General features: G+C 42.0%; 1 protein-coding gene and 1 non-coding gene across 2 annotated transcripts in view; both read right to left on the reverse strand.

Annotated features, from left to right (window-relative positions):
• PTPN9 (protein tyrosine phosphatase non-receptor type 9) overlaps nt 1-21,272 on the reverse strand; it is an 84,368-nt gene that overhangs the window by 47,251 nt on the left and 15,845 nt on the right. The window lies entirely within an intron of this gene.
• LOC142871629 (U6 spliceosomal RNA) lies at nt 17,350-17,456 on the reverse strand. The gene has a single exon (XR_012919863.1). It is a non-coding gene; the product is annotated as a U6 spliceosomal RNA (small nuclear RNA).

Below are 21,272 nucleotides of genomic sequence, written 5' to 3' on the forward strand. Positions count from 1 at the left end.
GCTCACTGGGGAAACAGTATAGCTAGTGTGTCCAGTGCATATGACACAGAATGGTGGGAGATGAGCAAACAGGAAGACTGAACCAGACTGGAAAGGCCCTTGTACTCTAAATCCAGACATGATCCTATAATCATAAAAGAATCAACAGAGATCTTTAAGCAAAGGGTTGAGATGAATTTGATTCTTCTCTGACTGCTTTACCCCCAACATGACTGTTAACAGTGGGGAAGCCAGATAGGGGGAAAAAAAATCTAGCAGGCCGGGCACCCTGGCTCACAACCTATAATCCTAGCACTCTGGGAAGCCAAGGCAGGTGGATCGTTTGAGGTCAGAAGTTCGAAACCAGCCTGAGAAAGAGCGAGACCCCCATCTCTACTAAAAATAGAAAAGAAATTAGCTGGACAACTAAAAATATATAGAACAAAATTAGCTGGGCATGGTGGCACATGCCTGTAGTCCTAGCTACTTGGGAGGCTGAGGCAGAAGGATCGCTTGAGCCTAGGAGTTTGAGGTTGCTGTGAGCTAGGCTGACGCCAAGGCACTCTAGCCCGGACAACAGAGCGAGACTCTGTCTCAAAACAAAACAAAACAAAACAAAAAACCTAGCAGCAGGCAGGTAAGTTCTCTGATAACAGGAATCATGTCTCTTTTATTCACCTAGCTCCTAGCACTGTGCCTGGCACATAGCACTTGCCTAATAAATATGTTTAATGATTCACACAGCAGGTGTTAAGAAAAAATAATAAAATAAATAAATAAATAAATATGTTTAATGAGTGAATGAATGAGAAGTCTGAAGAATATTAACATTTACAATTATGAATTGTGCTGTGATAAACATAAGAGTGCATGCCGAAATCTACTGAAATATAAATAAAACAAAAAGAATTTTTAAAAAGAATATTAACATTTAGAGGGCAGAGGAGGAAGAACCAAGAAAAGAACTATCTACTTATTTATAGAAATACCAGTAAACACTGAAAAATCAAAGAAATGAAGATTTAAAAACAAGCAAACAAGCTAGGGGCGGAAAATGCCTATAGTCCCAGCTACTCTGGAAGCTGAAGCAGAAGGATCCCTTTAGCCCAGGAGTTCAAGTCTAGCCTGGGCAACATAGTGAGATCTCATCTCAGTCAATGAATCAATCAATAGAAACAGTAAAAACAAAAACAACCAAGAAGAGTTATGAAAATCTCCTTGAAAAAAACAACCAAACAAGCTCAGGAGATTTTACAGTTTTTTTTTTTCCAAAAAAAAGACTGACATATACAGTTTTGTTTTGTTTTTTTAAGCAACAGGATCTTGGCTGAAGTGCAGTAGCATGATACTATCTCACTGTAACCTTGAACTCCTGGGCTCAAGCAATCCTTCTGCCTCAGCCTCCAGAGTAGCTGGGACTACAGCATGTGCCACCATGCCCGGCTAACTTTTTCTATATATTTTTTGTTGGCCAATTAATTTCTTTCTATTTTTAGTAGATATGGGGTCTCACTCTTGCTCAGGCTGGTCTGAAACTCCTGAACTAAAGCGATCCTCCCACCTTATCCTCCCAGAGTGCTAGGATTACAGGCATGAGCCACCTTGCCCAGCCGGCTAAATTTTTATTTTTTGTAGAGATGGAGTATTGCTATATTGCCCTGACTGGTCTTGAACTCCTGGCCTCAAGCGATCTTCCCACCTTGGTCTCCCAAAGTGCTGGGATTACAGGCATTGAGCCCTGTACCGGGCCCATTATAAATGTATTTAATACCACTACACTGTACACTTAAAAATGGTTAAGATGGTAAATTTTATGGTTTGTTTTTTTTTTTTTGAGACAGAGTCTCACTTTGTTGCCCAGGCTAGAGTGAGTGCCATGGCGGCAGCCTAGCTCACAGCAACCTCAGACTCCTGGGCTCAAGCAATCCTACTGCCTCAGCCTCCCAAGTAGCTGGGACTACAAGCATGCGCCACCATGCCCGGCTAATTTTTTCTGTATGTATTAGTTGGCCAATTAATTTTCTTTCTATTTATAGTAGAGACGGGGTCTCACTCTTGTTCAGGCTGGTTTCAAACTCCTGACCTCGAGCAATCCACCCACCTCAGCCTCCCAGAGTGCTAGGATTACAGGCGTGAGCCACCTTGCCCGGCCGGTAAATTTTATGTTATATGTATTTTACCACAATTTAAATATATATAAATATATATACCCCCAAAACATGGCATTACTTTGTAAAACACCATACCAAAAAACTATTGTTCTTTTGTGTTTCCAAATTTTTATTACTTTTCTAAAAAAAATAAAATGGAAAAATATACATGAATTTCCAATTAAATCTGAATTAGTCCTATTTGCATGTTTAAATTACTACTAACATTGCTTAAATTATACTGTAATCACTACTGCCAGTAAGAACTTTCTAAAAATGAAAAGAAAACAAAAACACCCCTCCAATGGACAAGTGTGAAAATTTCTAAGCAAAACATACTGAAAATTAAGCCAGGGGTGTGGCTCACATTCATACTCCCAGTACTTTAAGAGGCCAAGGGAGGAGGATTGGTTGAGGCCAGGACCAGCATAAGCAACATGGTAATACTCCTCTACAAAAAAATAGAAAACAATTAGATTGCCATGGCATCAGCCTAGCTCACAGCAACCTCAAACTCCTGGGCTCAAGCAATCCTTCTGCCTCAGCCTCCCGAATAGCTAGGACTACAGGCATGCACCACCATGCCTGGATAATTTTTTTCTCTATGTATGTTTAATTGTCCAGCTAATTTCTTTCTATTTTTTTAGTGGAGATGGGGTCTCACTCTTTCTCAGACTGGTGTCGAACTCCTGAGCTCAAAGGATCCACCTGCCTCGGCCTCCAGAGTGCTAGAATTACAGGCATGAGCTACCGCACCCAGCCTCAGTCTGGAGCTCTTTTGTTTTTTGGGTTTTTTTTTTGTTTTTGTCTATATCTTATTTTTTTATTTATTTATTTTTATTTGTCTTTCATCATCATCCCCAAGGTCTGGAACTCTTGACCACCTCAAGGGATCCTCAGGCCTTGACCTCTCCTAATGTGCTGGGATTACAGGTGTGAGCCATCACACCCAGCCTCACACTATTTTTTAAAAAGTATTTATAGGCTGGGCGGCAGGCCTATAATCCTAGCACTCTGGGAGGACCAGACAGGAGAATTGCTCGAGGTCAGGAGTTCAAGACCAGCCTGAGCAAGAGTGAGACCCCGTCTCTACTAAACATTGAAAGAAATTAGCTGGACAACTAAAAATATATAGAAAAATTAGCTGGGCATGGTGGCACATGCCTCTAGTCCCAGCTACTCGGGAGGGTGAGGCAGAAGGGTTGCACTCTAGCCTGGGCAACAGAATGAGACTCTGTCTCAAAAAATATATATATATTAAAAAAAAAGATAACGCATATTATCAAGTCTCTTTATTCTCATATCTGTGTGTTGCGAGACAGAAAATCTTTCTTTCATCCATTGAGAAACCAAGTTTGTCTTCTAGAAAACTCGGAAAATTAAAAAAAAAAAGAAGAAAGAAAGAAAGAAACAGCCTGGTAGTGGCTCACACCTGTAATCCTAGCTCTCTGGGAGGCCGAGGCGGGTGGATTGCTCGAGGTTAGGAGTTTGAAACCAGCCTGAGCAAGATCAAGACCCGTCTCTACTATAAATAGAAAGAAATTAATTGGCCAACTAATATATATAGAAAAAATTAGCCGGGCATGGTGGCGCATGCCTGTAGTCCCAGCTACTTGGGAGGCTGAGGCAGAAGGATTGCTTGAGCCCAGGAGTTTGAAGTTGCTGTGAGCTAGGCTAACGCCAAGGGGCACTCACTCTAGCCTAGGCAACAAAGCGAGACAGAGAGGAAAGAAAGGAAAGGAAGGAAGGAAGGGAGGGAGGGAAGGGAGGGAAGGGAGGGAAGGGAGGGAAGGGAGGGAAGGGAGGAAGGGAGGAAGGGAGGAAGGGAGGAAGGAAGGAAGGAAGGAAGGAAGGAAGGAAGGAAGGAAGGAAGGAAGGAAGGAAGGAAGGAAGGAAGGAAATCAATCAATCAAGTGAACTTCAAACTCAAAGCCCTGCAAATCCCATTAGAAATGCCAATGCAAATACCCATGAAGAAAGGCCTAACACCCAGTCTCTATGAAACCAAATGGGAATGGTTCTGAAATGATGGGACTCTTCCATCTCTTACATCAAGCCTTGTGCAAGAACCAAAACAAGAAAAAACCTAACTGCTATTAAAGGATTAACGTCACACTGAGAACTGAACACCGAGCAAACCAGGGCTGAAATGAAGTGTTCCTTGGAATCCGGGAGGAAGGAAGGGAGGGAGGGAGGGAGGGAGGGAGGAAGGGAGGAAGGAAGGAAGGAAGGAAGGAAGGAAGGAAGGAAGGAAGGAAGGAAGGAAGGAAGGAAGGAAGGAAGGAAGGAAGGAAGGAAGGAAGGAAGGAAGGAAGGAAGGAAGGAAGGAAGGAAGGAAGGAAATCAATCAATCAAGTGAACTTCAAACTCAAAGCCCTGCAAATCCCATTAGAAATGCCAATGCAAATACCCATGAAGAAAGGCCTAACACCTAACACCAGTCTCTATGAAACCAAATGGGAATGGTTCTGAAATGATGGGACTCTTCCATCTCTTACATCAAGCCTTGTGCAAGAACCAAAACAAGAAAAAACCTAACTGCTATTAAAGGATTAACGTCACACTGAGAACTGAACACCGGGCAAACCAGGGCTGAAATGAAGTGTTCCTTGGAATCCAAAGCTTCAGGCAACACTGAAGGGCCAGAGTTAATTGAGCTATTAAACATGAAAAGCTCCTCAGTGTTAATGACTTCCTACCAGCACTCCACCAGCCAAGTGTGAAGGCACTAGACCAAGAATAGCCTTGTCTCCAGTACCTGACAGAGCCGAAAATCCTCTATTCCTTTTTAAAATTTCTGTCACCCTTGGCTCATGGTCCTCTTTCATACATAAGACAGTATTAGGCCAGCGCGGTGGCTCACGCCTGTAATCCTAGCACTCTGGGAGGCCGAGGCGGGAGAATAGCTCTCAAGGTTAGGAGTTAGAAACCAGCCTGAGCAAGAGTGAGATCCCCTCTCTACTAAAAATAGAAAGAAATTAACTGGACAACTAAAAATATATAGAAAAAATTAGCCAGGCATGGTGGTGCATGCCTATAGTCCCACCTACTCGGGAGACTGAGGCAGAAGGATTGCTTGAGCCTGGGCATTTGAGGTTGCTGTGAGCTAGGCTGACGCCAGGGCACTCTAGCCTGGGCAACACAGTGAGACTCTATCTCAAAAAAAAAAAAAAGACAGCATTAGTCACATATTACAGTAAAGGCGGCAATCCAACCCCTTCATTTTTTAGAGCAAGACTTTGCCTCTCCCAGTTTACATAGCCCAGCAAATGGTCCTGCAAGAAATAACAATGGCATGAGGCTGACTGGGGTTAGTAAAAAACAAAAGAAAGAAAGAAAGACATAACAATAGTAGCAACCATTTGTGAAGCATTTAAGACATGCCAAAAAAGGAACTGTACATACATCATACTCAACAACAGCCTTGACAAGCTTAGTATTATTAACCACATAAAGAAATCAAAGGCTCCCAGAACCTAAGCAAGCCTTCCAAGGTCGTTCAACTAATAAAAGGCAGAGCTGAATTTCTGAGGTTTAAATCTAAGTCTTTTCAAATCCGTATAGTCTTTCCACTCTAAGTGGCCTTGAGAAATATAGACAGCATATCATTCATCTTATTAGATAATATATATGTCAGGTATTTGTTTATGCACAAAATTACTCTTGCAGGATACACAAAAAAACCTGGTAAAATCAGTTGTCTCAGAAGAGAACTAGGTGGCTGGGAGAGGTGGTGCTAAGATTAATAATTTCCATATTCCCTTATGTATCTTAACTTGAATCTAATGATTATCTACTCAAAAAATAAAAACACCAAATGTATTAATTTTATATAACCTTTAACAAAAATACATGTAAAAGGAATTTCTGAACATAATATTTTTTTTTTTTTTTTTTTTTTTTTTTTTTGAGACAGAGTCTCGCTTTGTTGCCCAGGCTAGAGTGAGTGCCGTGGCGTCAGCCTAGCTCACAGCAACCTCAAACTCCTGGGCTCGAGTGATCCTTCTGCCTCAGCCTCCCAAGTAGCTGGGACTACAGGCATGCGCCACCATGCCCGGCTAATTTTTTATACATATATCAGTTGGCCAATTAATTTCTTTCTATTTATAGTAGAGACGGGGTCTCGCTCAGGCTGGTTTTGAACTCCTGACCTTGAGCAATCCGCCCGCCTCGGCCTCCCAAGAGCTAGGATTACAGGCGTGAGCCACAGCGCCCGGCCTGAACATAATATTTTTAAAAGTATTTTAAACTATGCCACTAAAGGATAGTAAGTTTGTAGATAGTCTTCATTTCAGAGCCAAAGGGAATGAGTTAGAGAGCTCTACATCAGGGTAAAGGAAATAGCTGCTTTTATAAACCCCCTAGAAAGGGATGCTCCAAGGTACTGCAGGAAGTGTGTCACATTCATTTTCCTGCTGGAGGCATTTGTCAATATTTTCTAAACATAAGCTGGTATCTCTCCTCTCAGGCTTAAAAAACACTCTCCAGGCAAAGGTTACCAAAAAGGATGAAGAATTCCTCAAGACAACAGAAAAAATAATTCAACAAGGATGGGCCAGACAGTGGCTCATGCCCATAATCCTAGCACTCTGGGAGGCCAAGGGGGGAGGACCTCTTGAGCTCAGGAGTTCCAGCCCAGCTTGAGGAAGAGAGAGACCCAGTCTCTACTAAAAATAGAAAAAAACCAACTGGGCAATGAAAAATAGAAAAAGAAGAGAACAAAAAAAGATGAGCCAGGCATGGCGCATCTGTAGTCCCAGCTACTCAGGAGGCTGAGGCAGGAGGATCACTTGAGCCCAGGAGTTTGAGGTTGCTGTCCATGGCACTAGGCTGATGCCATGGCACTCTAGCCCAGGTGACGGAGTGAGACTCAAGAAACAAACAAAAAAGAAAACAAGGATTTAAACAATTCTACATTGTCATAGGAGAAAATTCACTCCAAGAGGTTAAAAGGCAGAAGAATATGACACAGAAGAGAAACATAGGAAAAACAGAAATCTGGAGAATAAACAGGAAGCTCCTCACCCATCAGCAAAAGCAAAGTCACCCAGGTTCCCCGAGGGAAGAACCATGGGGAAGCTAGTCACTTCCCACGAGGAAGAACCTGAACACTGCTTGCCATCAGCTCCATATTACAGCTGGTTAATGAGGGGTGAACCACATAACCTGAAGAAACCTGGGAAGTCTTTCTGTGGGGGCAAAAATCTAAAGGACTTGGCAGACCTAGTGGGTGGGAGAGGCCTTTTAGTAACAATTTTTATCCCTTCTTCCAATTGATAGCTGAGACTTTGGAAAAGAAAAGAGGGATGTGAGTGTCTGTCAATATAGTGGAGTTGACTTTCCAGATCATGCTGAAACATTGTTCCTCTTCCCCTCCCCCCATTCCTAAACCTGGTGTGTTCCTATTTACCCTTTTAGGTCAGCTTTAATCCTACTTCATCCTATAAATTCTTACTGCTTTCCAGCCAGACACTGACCACACAGTATGATGAAGGCTTATGTATTCTCTCTCTGTCTGCTCCTACTACACTGTAAGGCCAGGGGTGCAGACACCACGTCTTCTATACGACACCACACAGCCAACGCCAAGCACAGTAGCACCGTTCTGGTAAGTAAATGGGTGAATGATGATGGGCTCTTGACCCGCTGAATGAGTGCTGTTCACAGAGAGTAGGAGGAATATGTTTGAACACTTACCAATCCGATTATGAGAACTTAAAATTAAAAATAGAGTAGAAAAATTCCCAGATAAATTCCCAGATAAAATTCCCACTGGGAAAGAATATCAGGAATAACATAAGAAGAAAAGGAATGGAAGAGGTGACTACTGAGTTACAGAGGAAAATATCTGGGAATTAAATTGCCAATATCTTTAGACATCTATAATGATACACAAAATAAAATGATTTAAAGTAAGTTTATGGATTTTTTTTTTTTTTTTTTTTGAGACAGAGTCTCACTTTATTGCCCAGGCTAGAGTGAGTGCTGTGGCGTCAGTCTAGCTCACAGCAACCTCAAACTCCTGGCTCAAGCAATCCTCCTGCCTCAGCCTCCCAAGTAGCTGGGACTACAGGCACACGCCACCATGCCCCGCTAATTTTTTGTATATATATATATATTAGTTGGCCAATTAATTTCTTTCTATTTATAGTAGAGACGGGGTCTCGCTCTTGCTCAGGCTGGTTTCGAACTCCTGACCTTGAGCAATCCGCCCACCTCGGCCTCCCAGAGAGCTAGGATTACAGGCGTGAGCCACCACGCCCAGCCTAAGTTTATGGATTTTATAAAATAAATAAGACATGCTCCTTGCCCATAAAAATCTGAATTTAGTGCATTTGTGAACACAATATGCCAATGAATGGGCAAATGTCTTCAAATCTTAAGAGGAGAAGTGTAATGACAGTACATCTCAAAATGAAATTACCCAGGAGAAATCCATAAACCACTTGAGAATTTCTGAATGAGAATAAAAGAGAGAGCTAGACATGAAATAGGTTTTGGGAGTACTCATCAGACTGCTCAATAATGGAGACTATGGATTGTTTTCTTGACTCAGATCCCCAAATTGTCACGGTGGTAATGATGTTATAGAAATAGGGGCTGGGTATGGTGGCTCACGCCTGTAATCCTAGCATTCTGGGAGGCCGAGGTAAGAGGATAGTCTGAGGTCAGGAGTTCAAGACCAGCCTGAGCAAGAGCAAGTTCAAGACCAACCCTGTCTCCACTAAAAATAGAAAAAAATCAGCCAGGCATAGTGGCGTGCATCTATAGTAGCACCTACTCAGGAGGCTGAGGCAGGAGGATTGCTTGAGCCCAGGAGTTTGAGGTTGCTGTGAGCTGAGCTGATGTCATGGCACTCTAGTCCCAGCAACAGAGCAAAACTATGTTTCAAAAAAAAAAAAAAAAAGAAAGAAAGAAATAGAGGACTTCAAGCACCTAGACATTTGCTGAATATCACATTTACCTTAAAAGAAAAAAAGGGAAAAAAGGGAAGAGGGACAGAAAGCCTGATAAATTCTTGCTGGCAGTTTCATCTTAAAGTCTGAGGGAACTACTACACTGGACTTAATCCAGAAAAGGAGAAAGGCTAGGCCTGGCTTGGTGGCTCATGCTGGTAACCCCAGCACTCTGGGAGGCCGAGGTGGGAGGGTCGCTTGAGTCTAGGAGTTTGAGACCAGCCTGAGCAACATTGGAAGACTCTGTCTCTACAGAAAATTGAAAAGTTAGCCAGCCGTGGCAGCATACACCTGTAGTCCTAGCTACTCAGGAGGCAAAGGCAGAAGGACCATTTGAGTCTGGGAGGTCAAGATTGCAGTGAGCTGTGATCATGCCACTGCACTATGGCCTAAGTAACAGAGTGAGACCCTGTCTCTAAAAAAACAAACAAAAAAGACTAGTTGAAAAATTGAAAGAGTTTCAAAGAGAAAGTAACTATGTAATCCTTGAAGGTGTGATAGGCAACAGCTAAGTGTTGTCAGGAGACAGTTAAGACAAGAACAAGTTCTAGATGTAGCAACCAATGATGACAGGGATTAAGGACCTGGTTCTGCCACAGAATTCTTATCAGACAAGTCAAAACTCTATGTGCCATAAACTTCCTCATCCAAAAAGGATGAGGACACCTACCTACCTCACGTGATCAAATAAATGGCTATCCTTAAAGTCACAATATAAACCTTACTACACTGATTTAAATAACACCAGGCTTTAATAATAGCTAGTATTTATTGGGTACTGAGTTCTAACCAAGTCAGACAATAAGATTTAGATGGATTATCAAATCCTCTCAGTAGCCCTTGGAGGTTGATTTTATTATCCCCATACTATAGGTGAGAAAACTAAGTTTCCAACTGTTAAGTAACTTGCCCCAAATCCCAAAATAGGAAAAGTGGTAGAGCCTAAATAACTCAGTTTCTCTGACTCTGAAGAGCCCATATTTTTATCTATTGTATTATAGCACTTTTAAAATGCAGATTTAACTAATTAAAATCTCAATCTAAAACTCTAAAGAAAAGACAGATGCTGGTATTTTTATTCTTTTTTCTTTTTTTTTTTTAAGAGAAAGGGTCTTGCTCTGTTGCCCAGGCTTTGCAGCTCAATCATATCTCACTGAAACCTTAAATTCCTAGGCTCAAGTGATCCTCCCACCTCAGCTTCCTGAGCAGCTGGGACTAAAGATATGTGTCCCCACACCTGGCTGAAATGTTTTTGAGACTGGGGTCTTCCTATGTTGCCCAGGCTGGTCTCAAATTCCTGGCCTCAAGCAATCCTCCCGCCTCACCTTCCCAAAATGCTGGGATTACAGGTGTGAGCCACCATGTCCAACCACAGATGCTGGCATTTTTTTTTTTTTTTTTTTTTGAGACAGAGTCTCACTCTGTTGCCCAGGCTAGAGTGAGTGGCGTGGCGTCAGCCTAGCTCTCAGCAACCTCAATCTCCTGGGCTCAAGCAATCCTTCTGCCTCAGCCTCCCGAGTAGCTGGGACTACAGGCATGCGTCACCATGCCTGGCTAATTTTTTTTTTCTATATATATTAGTTGGCCAATTAATTTCTTTCTATTTATAGTAGAGATGGGGTCTTGCTCAGGCTGGTTTTGAATTCCTGACCTCGAGCAATCCGCCTGCCTCGACCTCCTCGAGTGCTAGGATTACAGGAGTGAGCCACTGTGCCCGGCCAGATGCTGGCATTTTTAAAAGAAATCCTCAAAAGCGAGATTCTAACAATCAATTATGCAATCATATAAATTATTCCAATTTCAAATTTAAAAAGCAAACAATCTGGCCGGGCGTGGGGGCTCACGCCTGTAATCTTAGCACTCTGGGAGGCTGAGCTGGGTGGATTGCTCAAAGTCAGGAGTTTGAGACCAGCCTGAGCAAGAGGGAGACCCTGTCTATACTATAAATAGAAATAAATTAATTGTCTAATTAAAAATATATGTATGAAAAAATTAGCCGGGCATGGTGGCACATGCCTATAGTCCCAGCTACTTGGGAGGCTGAGGCAGGAGGATCACTTGAACCCAGGAGTTTGAGGTTGCTGTGAGCTAGGCTGACGCCACGCCACTCACTCTAGCCTGGGCAACAAAGCGAGACTTTGTCTCAAAAAAAAAATAAATAAAATAAAGAGACTAGTATAGTTGAAGAGTATCCTCCATAGGTGAGTAGATGTTAAAAGGACCCTCATAGATACACATATGTACAAAAAAATGAAGGACATAGTAAAAAGGTAAGAGTGGTGATTCAAACCTAAAGGGCCAAAGACTGTTAATAAAGCTAAGGATAACACAAAGAGTCCTATGAAAACTCTAGATTTACACCTACTTCTTCCATTTCTTTATCAACAAGTACAATCTTCAACTTAAAGAGGGAAAAAACAAGCCTTGTGGAAAGAGAAAACTGAATTTCAAAACAGTAGATCCTCTAATTATTCCAGATCACTTCAAGCCTCCAGACCTGACAACTGTGAGAACTCCAGGAGAGCCTTGCTAAACCTTTGTTGTAGATTTCTTTTTTTTTTTTGGAATATGCTTTTCTTTATTAAATCTTACTTATATTCTTTAAGGGACAAAAACAGACACAAGTAGGCTACAGTGAAGAAATCTTATTTTTATAAGAGAATTATGAAATCACTAAATTACTTCCAGGTATTATCTTCAGTGATGCTTCTTATCTTTATTCACGGACTTCAGGAAATATTCAGCCCCTATAGCTACCACAAACGCAGCAAATCCCCATTTGAATCCTTTTAATAATACACCAATAGAGGAAACATTGTTTGCATAGCCACCCATGTATCTCCAAGCTTCATTATAGCCCCATGGATCTCTTAGCCCTCTCGCAGCCAGCTTCTGTTGGACAGTTTCTTTTTTTTTTTTTTTTTTTTTTTTTTTTTTTGAGACAGAGTCTCGCTTTGTTGCCCAGGCTAGAGTGAGTGGCGTGGCGTCAGCCTAGCTCACAGCAACCTCAAACTCCTGGGCTCGAGTGATCCTTCTGCCTCAGCCTCCCGGGTAGCTGGGACTACAGGCATGCGCCACCATGCCCGGCTAATTTTTTATATATATATCAGTTGGCCAATTAATTTCTTTCTATTTATAGTAGAGACGGGGTCTCGCTCTTGCTCAGGCTGGTTTTGAACTCCTGACCTTGAGCAATCCGCCCGCCTCGGCCTCCCAAGAGCTAGGATTACAGGCGTGAGCCACAGCGCCCGGCCTATTGGACAGTTTCTAATGGTGTCCCTTCTATCTTCCACTGTTCATAATTTGGAAGTTCCATTTTACTATGTCCATGTTCATGTTCATGTCCATGTCCATGGGCCATGTCTCTGATTCCTTATAAAGAGGTCGATCACCAAATCCCTAATTTACCTGCCGGCAATCTGACCTCTCGGGACACTCACCGCTCTAGAGGGAGCCCACCAGAAATGCTGTTGTAGATCTTTAAAGATAAGCAAGGTGTCAAAGTCTGGGGATGGGCAAATGTGGTCTAGTTTCAAAGGTGAGGCATCTACTGAAGGCTACAAAAGTTCCCAGACCCTGATAACTTTGACATCAATCTTTTGTAACCTGCACAATTGATATTTCTTTCATGTACATACACACCTATCTCTGGCCTATGGATTCTTCTTTAAAAAGAGAGTTTTAAGCTTTTAGAAAGGGCTGTAAGCTTTTGGAATCACCAGAAATGATTCACTGAAAACAAGTCCTTCAAGAATATAACTAGACAGAGAAATAAAGGAATGTAATATACACAAGCGCTAATCAAAGTGTGGTCTGCAGGCCAGCAACACTGGCATCACCTAGGAGTTTGTTAGAACCTCAGCCTCCACCACAAACCTGCTCAATTAGAATCTGCATTTTAACAAGATCCCTAGGTAATTCTCATGCATGATAAAATCTGAAAAGCACTGATACATAGAACAGATCCATACTTCAGCAAGGCATTCAATGAAGTGTTTCATAATATCTTCATGGACAGTAAAATGTCTTCCAATTAGTTTAGTAGTTACATATATTAATATTTGCCAGGCAAAATGTTAAGCTGTGGGTATACTTATCTCATTTAAATCTCATATTAATAACCCTTCAAAACAGGCATTATTACCTATATTTCTATATTTTACAGAATACTTTTTTCCTTTTTTTTTTTTTTTTTTTTTTAGAGATAGGGTCTCACTCTGTCACCCAGGCTAGAGTGCCATGGTACAATAGTAGCAAACTCCTAGACTCAAGGTATCCTCCCACTTCAGCCTCCCGAATAGTGAGGACTACAGGCACACACCACCACACCCAGCTGACTTTTTAATTTTTTGTAGAGACAGGGTCTCCCTATGTTGCCCACGCTGGTCTCAAAACTCCTAGCCTCAGGTGATCCTCCCACCTTGGCCTCCCAAAGTGCTAGGACTACAGGTGTAAGCCACCCTGCCTGGCCTATATTTTACAGATATTAATAGTAGCAAAGATTAAACAGTACTATCTACCAAGCACTATTTGAAGGATTCTACATATAATAACTTATTTAATCCTCATAACAACCCTTTCTTTTTTCTTGAGACAGAGTCTCACTCTGTTGCCCGGGCTAGAGTGCTAGGCATCAGCCTAGCTCACAGCAACCTCAAACTCCTGGGCTCAAGAAATCCTTCTGCCTCAGCCTCCCAAGTAGCTGGGACTACAGGCATGCGCCACCATGCCCAGCTAATTTTTTCTATATATATTAGGTGGCCAATTAATTTCTTTCTATTTATAGTAGAGACTGGGTCTCAGTCTTGCTCAGGCTGGTCTCAAACTCCTGACCTTGAGCGATCTTCCTGCCTCGGCCTCCCAAAGTGCTAGGATTACAAGTGTGAGCCACCGGGCCTGGCCAACGACCCTTTCTTGTAAGTACTATTGTTATCCACATTTTATATATGATGAAGCTGAGGTAGAGCGATGTTAAGGAATTCACCTATAATCGCACAGAAATTTGTGGTTTATAGTAGTCCCTTGGTATCATTAGAGGATTTGTTCCAGGAAATACCCCCCTCAGATACCAAATCCATGGATGCTCAAGTTTCTTTTCTTTTTTTTGAGACTGAGTTCGCATTGTTGCCTAGGCTAGAGTGAGTGCCATGGAGTCAGCCTAGCTCACAGCAACCTCAAACTCCTGGGCTCAAGCGATCCTTCTGCCTTAGCCTCCCGAGTAGCTGGGACTACAGGCATGCACCACCATGCCCAGCTAATTTTTTCTATATATATTAGTTGGCCAATTAATTTCTTTCTATTTATAGTAGAGAAGGGGTCTCGCTCTTGCTCAGGCTGGTTTCGAACTCCTGACCTTGAGCAATCCGCCCGCTTCGGCCTCCCAGAGTGCTAGGATTACAGGTGTGAGCCACCGCGGCCGGCTGATGCTCAAGTTTCTTATACTAAAATGGCATAGTATTTGCATATAACCTACACACATCCTCCCATATACTTCTTTTTTTTTTCTTTTTTGAGACAGGATCTTACTCTGTTGCCCAGGCTGGAGTTCAGTGGTGCCATCATAGCTCACTATAACATCAAACTCCAGGCTCTAGGAATCCTCCTGCCTCAGCCTCCCAAGCAGCTGGGACTACAGACACGCCTACCTCACCCAGCTAATTTTTCTTGTTTTTTGTAAAGAATGAGTCTTGCTATGTTGCCCAGGCTGGTGTCAAACTCTTGGCAGTGATCCTCCTGACTTGGCCTCCCAACTCCCATATAGTTTAAATCATTCCTAGTTTATTTACAATGCATAGTACAACGTAAATACTATGTAAATAGTTGCTACACTGTATTTTTTAAGCTGTATCATTTGTTATTGCTGTATTATTTTTTTTTCCTAAATATTTTTGATCTGCAGTTGGTTGAATCTGTGGATGCAGAACTCATGGATATGGAGGGCCCAGCTGTGGCTCTTAACCACTACTTTCTATGATCAAGAGTGCTGCCATGGTGGGGCACAACAGCCCTGCTAGAAATAAACAATCACACCCAAACACAGCCTGAAAAAATCATCAGGAACTAGGGAGGTGTTGTAGATTTTAAAGGAATGCCCTGGAAGGAGGGAGACAAAGAGAGTAACATTTACTGCGTGCCTATAGTGTGGTTGGCCATGAGTCAAGCACTTTACAACCACATTTTATTCAACCTTTCCAACAGGCCCATTTATAGATAATAAGACTTTTTAATTTTATTTTTAACCCTTTGCACTCGCTTGCTTTTTTCTCGATTCCTTTATTCTACTCGGGATTTAATTTTTTAAATACCCCAGATTTTACAAAGTGCGGCAGTAGACTGGAATTTCTTTTCATACAAACTTATTTATTTGGATTTTTTTATATTTCAAATTATTTATACATTCAAAGAGTAATTTTAATCTCTATAATTTTTGCTAACCGTGTCGAGTCACACTCGACATCCGAGTGCAAAGGGTTAGTATTTAGAGACAGGGTCTTGCCGTATTGCCCAGGCTGGTCTCAAACTCATGGGCTCAGGGACTCTCCCACCAGCTTCCCAAGTAGCTGGGACTACAGGTGGGTGTCACCACACCTGCTATTAAGACATTTTAAATATGAGGAAAGAGAGGCCCAGAGAAGTTGACTTTGCTAAGTCACATTGCTTATAACGGTACAACCAAGAATCTAAAATCAAGTCTGACTGTAAAGCTCATGCCCTTTCCATTGATTTGCTCTGCAACTATGCCTGGCCTTGGTCCCAATGCAGGGATGGCAATGAGCACATTACAGAAGCATAATGTCCAAACCAAGGAAGCCTATTAGACTTCATTTATAATACAGACAATCCTTGACTTATGATGGTCCAACCTGCAATTTTTTTACTTTACATGGTGCAAAAGTCATACACATTCAGTAGACCATACTTCAAGTACAACCATTGTTTTTCACTTTCAGTACAGTATTCAATAAATCTTCAACACTTTATTATAAAATATGCTCTTTGCTCTTTGTTAGTGATTTTGTCCAACTCTAGACTAATGAAAGTCTTCCAAGCACATTTAAAACTCAGCTATGACTTCGGTAAATTAGGTATATTAAATGAATTTTCAACTTATGACATTTTCAACTCAATAGATTTACTGGGATATAACCCATTGTAAGTTGAGAAATACCTATAGTATCTTCAGTTCTGAGTGCTAAATTTGTTACCAGCAAATTAAATATGGTCCCACAAAAGACTTAGATAAGGGCAATGGGTCATGTTTACCATATAGGAGGGCCTTTAGCTAAGAAAACAAATATATAGTAAAAATAGAACACAGATTCAAAAAGTCAAAACCAGATGGGGCCAGGCGAGGTGGCTCATGCCTATAATCCTAGCACTCTGGGCCCAGGCCCAGGCCCAGGTGAATTTCTTGAGGTCAGGAGTTTGAAACCAGCCTGAGCAAGAGCAAGACCCTGTCTCTACCATAAATAGAAATTAATTGGCCAACTGATATACATAGAAAAAATTAGCCAGGCATGGTGGGGTATGCCTATAGTCCCAGCTACTCGGGAGGCTGAGGCAGGAGGATTGCTTGAGCCCAGGAGTTTGAGGTTGCTGTGAGCTAGGCTGAAGCCATGACACTCACTCTCTAGCCTGGACAACAAAGCGAGACTCTGTCTCAAAAAAAAACAAACAAAAAAAAACAGATGGAACAATTTTGGACTAGAATGTTATTCAAAAACAATAGGCTTTGGAGTCAGACAGACAAGGATTTGAATATCAGGTTCTATCACTTACAGTTTAGAATCCAAGCAAGTTATTTAATGTCTTTGAGCCTTAATTTCCACATCTATAAAATGGGGTAATACTCCACAGAACTGTTGTAAGAGGGAAGAAAAGTAATATTTGTAAAGTTCTTGGGACATAAGACTCAACAAATGGTAGTGAACATTAAATCTAACAAAATGAAATTTAAAAAGGATAAGTGTAAGTAAATTAATTTTAGAAGCACGAGATGAAACTTAACAGAATCATGTAAGAAAAGAGTTAGGGATATTCGTTGACTTGAATCTATCATTCAACAGCTTGCTAAAACTGCCAAAAATTATTGTGAATTTGGAGCACATCACAGAAGTGCAACATCCAAAACAAGGAGTCCTATCAGATTTCATTTGGAAGACTGTCTTCAGTTCTGAGTGCTAAACTTTAGGAGGGTCCCTGTCAAATTAAAATCAGATCAGGAAAAGACTAGAATGGTAACTAACTTTCTTTCCTTCTTTCTTTCAAATATGGAATGTTTCACAAATTTGCATGTCATCCTTGTGCAGGGGCCATGTTAATCTTCTCTGTATTGTTCCAATTTTAGTATATGTGCTGCTGAAGCGAATACCCTAGCCCCTTTATTCCTGGGTCTATATTCCCTCCACTCCATATAACTGAAGCTGCCTGACAACTGCTTCCATCTCTATCCCCCAATAACACATTTGTTCTCATATATTCCGCCCTCACACATCCCTCAGATTCACTTTTGCCCCAGTCCCAAAGTCCCAAGTAGGCCTGACAGAAGTGACTTGATGACTTCTGGCCCAAAATTCTAGGATTTGATATGTGAGACTTGGTGCTAATCTGGCCCTGGTGTGCAGATTAGACCTGCTGCTAATCTGTACCAAATCTAACTGGCTCCCTGCTTTCTTCCTGAAACTGAAACCCAACCTTGTGCCCTAGATAACTGAACCAATCCTGAGTCTGAGTCACATACCCAAGAAATGAGATCTCTTCATCAAAGTCTCCTTTACCCACAGCTCCATTATTCCCACAAAGGAATGCAACTGGTCAGGAGTCTACAACGGGACAATGTCAGTCATTCCAGAAGCTAATCTCAGGCCTCAGCCATTTCAAACCCACTAGATGAATACTTTTGAATCCAAGGAGGCTCTCAGATTAAACTCAGGAAAAAACCTATACATGCTCATAGAATAGTACAAGTTGAGCAGTTTATTGTACCTAAGAGGCCATTTGCAAACCTACAAAGAATGAAGCCTTGAAAAGCTGCCTACATTCTGGCCATCCTCACTACAGTGCCCCATTTTCAATTCCAATTAGAACTGGGCTCAGCTCCCTGGCAGGACCCAGACAGTAAAATCTGGTAATTCCCAGATCCAGATTCTCAAGGCAACTGACGCTGGAGTAACATGAGCTTCCCTATGTGATAGCTTTGTCAAAGTTGGCAGGTTTTCCTGGCTGAATCAGAACAGCCTGTGTCTCTTTCATTCAATACTCCCTTGGAAGCCAAGCATCTCTCTAGGGAATGCCATCTGCAATGGACATCAGGTGTCTCAATGCCCTCTTTTCAATCATACAGACATCCTGCTTCCATTTCTATTTCTCAAGTGGATAGAGGCTCTGCTTACTTCAGATGAGAGACATCATGATAAATGCTAGTCTAAGAATTTTGCCTTATTGTTCCTACTGTTCCTCTCACAGAGAACAGTACAGTTCTAGACTAGAATCACATGATTCTGGAGCTTTCATCTAGTTCAGACTAGCTCTATTACCTAGTTCCAGAGCCAACTTGTAAATCCAGAACTTCCTTTCCTGAAGTTCTAGACTTACTTCTAGATGGTTCCTTGACCAACACAACAGCACCCTATATATTCTCTGGATAACTAGTTCTCAAACTTTGAGCATGCATTTGGAAACTTGTTAAAATACAGATTCTTGGATTCCATCTCCAGAATTTCTCGTTCACTAGGTCTACAGTAGGGCTTTAATATTTGCATTTTTGACAAGCCCTCAGGGAATGCTGGTGTTACTGGTCTGGGGAACACACTTTGAGAATCAGTGCTCTAGATCAACAATATTTCAGATCATTCACAGAATTATGCTGGGGAAGTGGGGAAGAAAATGCTATGCATATGAGTCCATTTGCATCATAACATTCAGTGCTTTCTCCTACACAGAAAACTTACTCTTCTATAGAATAGACTTCAAGTATATATCACAGTGGAAATATTCAGGTGTTTAAAACAGATGACAATTCACTTTCTAACAAATTATTTACATAGATAGGGCCTGGCTGGTGGCTCACACCTGTAATCCTAGCACCCTGGGAGGCCCAGGCAGGCGGATTGCTCAAGGTCAGGAGTTCAAAACCAGCCTGAGCAAGAGTGAGACACCGTCTCTACTATAAATAGAAAGAAATTAATTGGCCAACTAATATATATAGAAAAAATTAGCCAGGCATGGTGGCGCATGCCTGTAGTCCCAGCTACTTGGGAGGCTGAGGCAGCAGGATTGCTTGAGCCCAGGAGTTTGAGGTTGCTGTGAGCTAGGCTGACACCATGGTACTCACTCTAATCTGGGCAACAAAGTGAGACTCTGTCTAAAAAAAAAAAATAAAACCTAGATACATCTTGTCACCAAGAAACTGTACTTACGAAGAGATTCTCTAGGCTCAAGAGCAGCAGCCAAACTAGAAGGGGAAGTAACACTTATTCTTTTCTTTTGCTGACTAACTGCATTATTCACCAAATTAATTAAAACCTGCAAAGCAGCAGGGCCCCTCATGCCTGTAATCCTAGCACTCTGGGAGGCCGAGGTGGGAGGATCACTCCAGGTCAGGAGTTCCAGACCAGCCTGAGCAAGAGCCAGACCCCGTCTCTACTAAAAATAGAAAGAAATTAGCCTGGCATGGTGGCGCATGCCTATAGTCCCAGCTGCTCGAGAGGCTGAGGCAGAAGGACTGCTTGAGCCCAGGAGATTGAGGTTGCTGTGAACTGAGCTAATTCCACAGCACTCTAGCCTGGGCAACAGAGTGAGACTCTGTCTCAAAAAAACACCAACAAAAACCAAAAGACAAAAAAACCTGTAAAGCATGCAGCACAGTACTTAGCCATTTTTTTTCCCTGTGGTAAAATGCATATAACAGTATTTATCATTTTTACTATTAGTAAGGATGCAATTCATTGGCATTAAATACATTCACCCTGTTACATAACTATTACCACTATCTATAACTCAAAACTTTTTTATGACCCCCAGTAAAAACTCTGCACTCATTAAATAATAACTCCCCATCTTCCCCCAGCCCCTGGTACTCTACTTTCTATCTCTATAAATCTGCCTATTCTAGGTACCTCATATAAGTGGAATCATTCAACATTTGTCCTCCTGTGTCTGGCTTATTTCACTAAACGTAATGTTTTCAAGTTCCACCAAGGTATAGCATATATCAAAATTCCTTCCTTTTTAAGACTGAATAATATTCCATTACATGTACATATTTATCTATTCATCTGTCGATGAACATTTAACTACTTACACCTTTGGCTACTGAGAATAATGAAGCTATGAACATGGATATATATACAAGTATCTCTTTAAGGTCCTGCTTTCAGCTCTTTTGAATGTATACTCAGGAGTAGAATTTCTGAGCCACATGGTGGCTCCATGTGTAAACATCTGAGAGACTGTCAAGTTCTTTCCCATGGCAGCCACATCATCTAACACTCCCACCAGCAACACCAATACTTTTTTTTTTTTTGAGACAGAGTCTCACTCTGTTGCCCGGGCTAGAGTGAGTGCCGTGGCGTCAGCCTCGCTCACAGCAACCTCAGACTCCTGGGCTCAGCGATCCCCCTGCCTCAGCCTCTGGAGTAGCTGGGACTACAGGCATGCGCCACCATGCCCGGCTAATGTTTTCTATTTTGGAAGAGACAGGGTCTCGCTCTTTCTCAGGCTGGTCTCAAACTCCTGAGCTCAAATGACACTCCTGCCTTGGCCTCCCAACGTGCTAAGATTACAGGTGTGAGCCACCTTGCCTGGCCTATTATCAAAAGTTTTGACATGGACTATTACAAATACTATGTTTCCCCGAAAAAAAGACAGGGTCTTATATTTACTTTTCCTCAAGAAGACACCCTAGGGCTTATTTTCAAGGGGATGTGTTATTTTCCCCTCAAAGCCTCAGCTTGCAGCACACACAGGATGGCTGGACCGACAAGGGAGTCGACCTTGTTGGTGGGGCTGCTCGCACCTTTCCAGGTCACCTCTGGGATAGTAGCTGTCACGATGGGGCAGATGAGAAGAGCTGCTCATCTTCTTTACTGCTCTGCTACGGAATGCATGGGTTGTGCAGATGCGCTGCGTAGCCACGCCCATTGCTAGGTCTTATTTTCCCGGTAGGGCTTCTATTGCACAAATGCTT

The sequence above is a fragment of the Microcebus murinus genome, chromosome 6, assembly GCF_040939455.1.
Source record: "Microcebus murinus isolate Inina chromosome 6, M.murinus_Inina_mat1.0, whole genome shotgun sequence".
In the NCBI taxonomy this organism is placed as follows: domain Eukaryota; kingdom Metazoa; phylum Chordata; class Mammalia; order Primates; family Cheirogaleidae; genus Microcebus; species Microcebus murinus.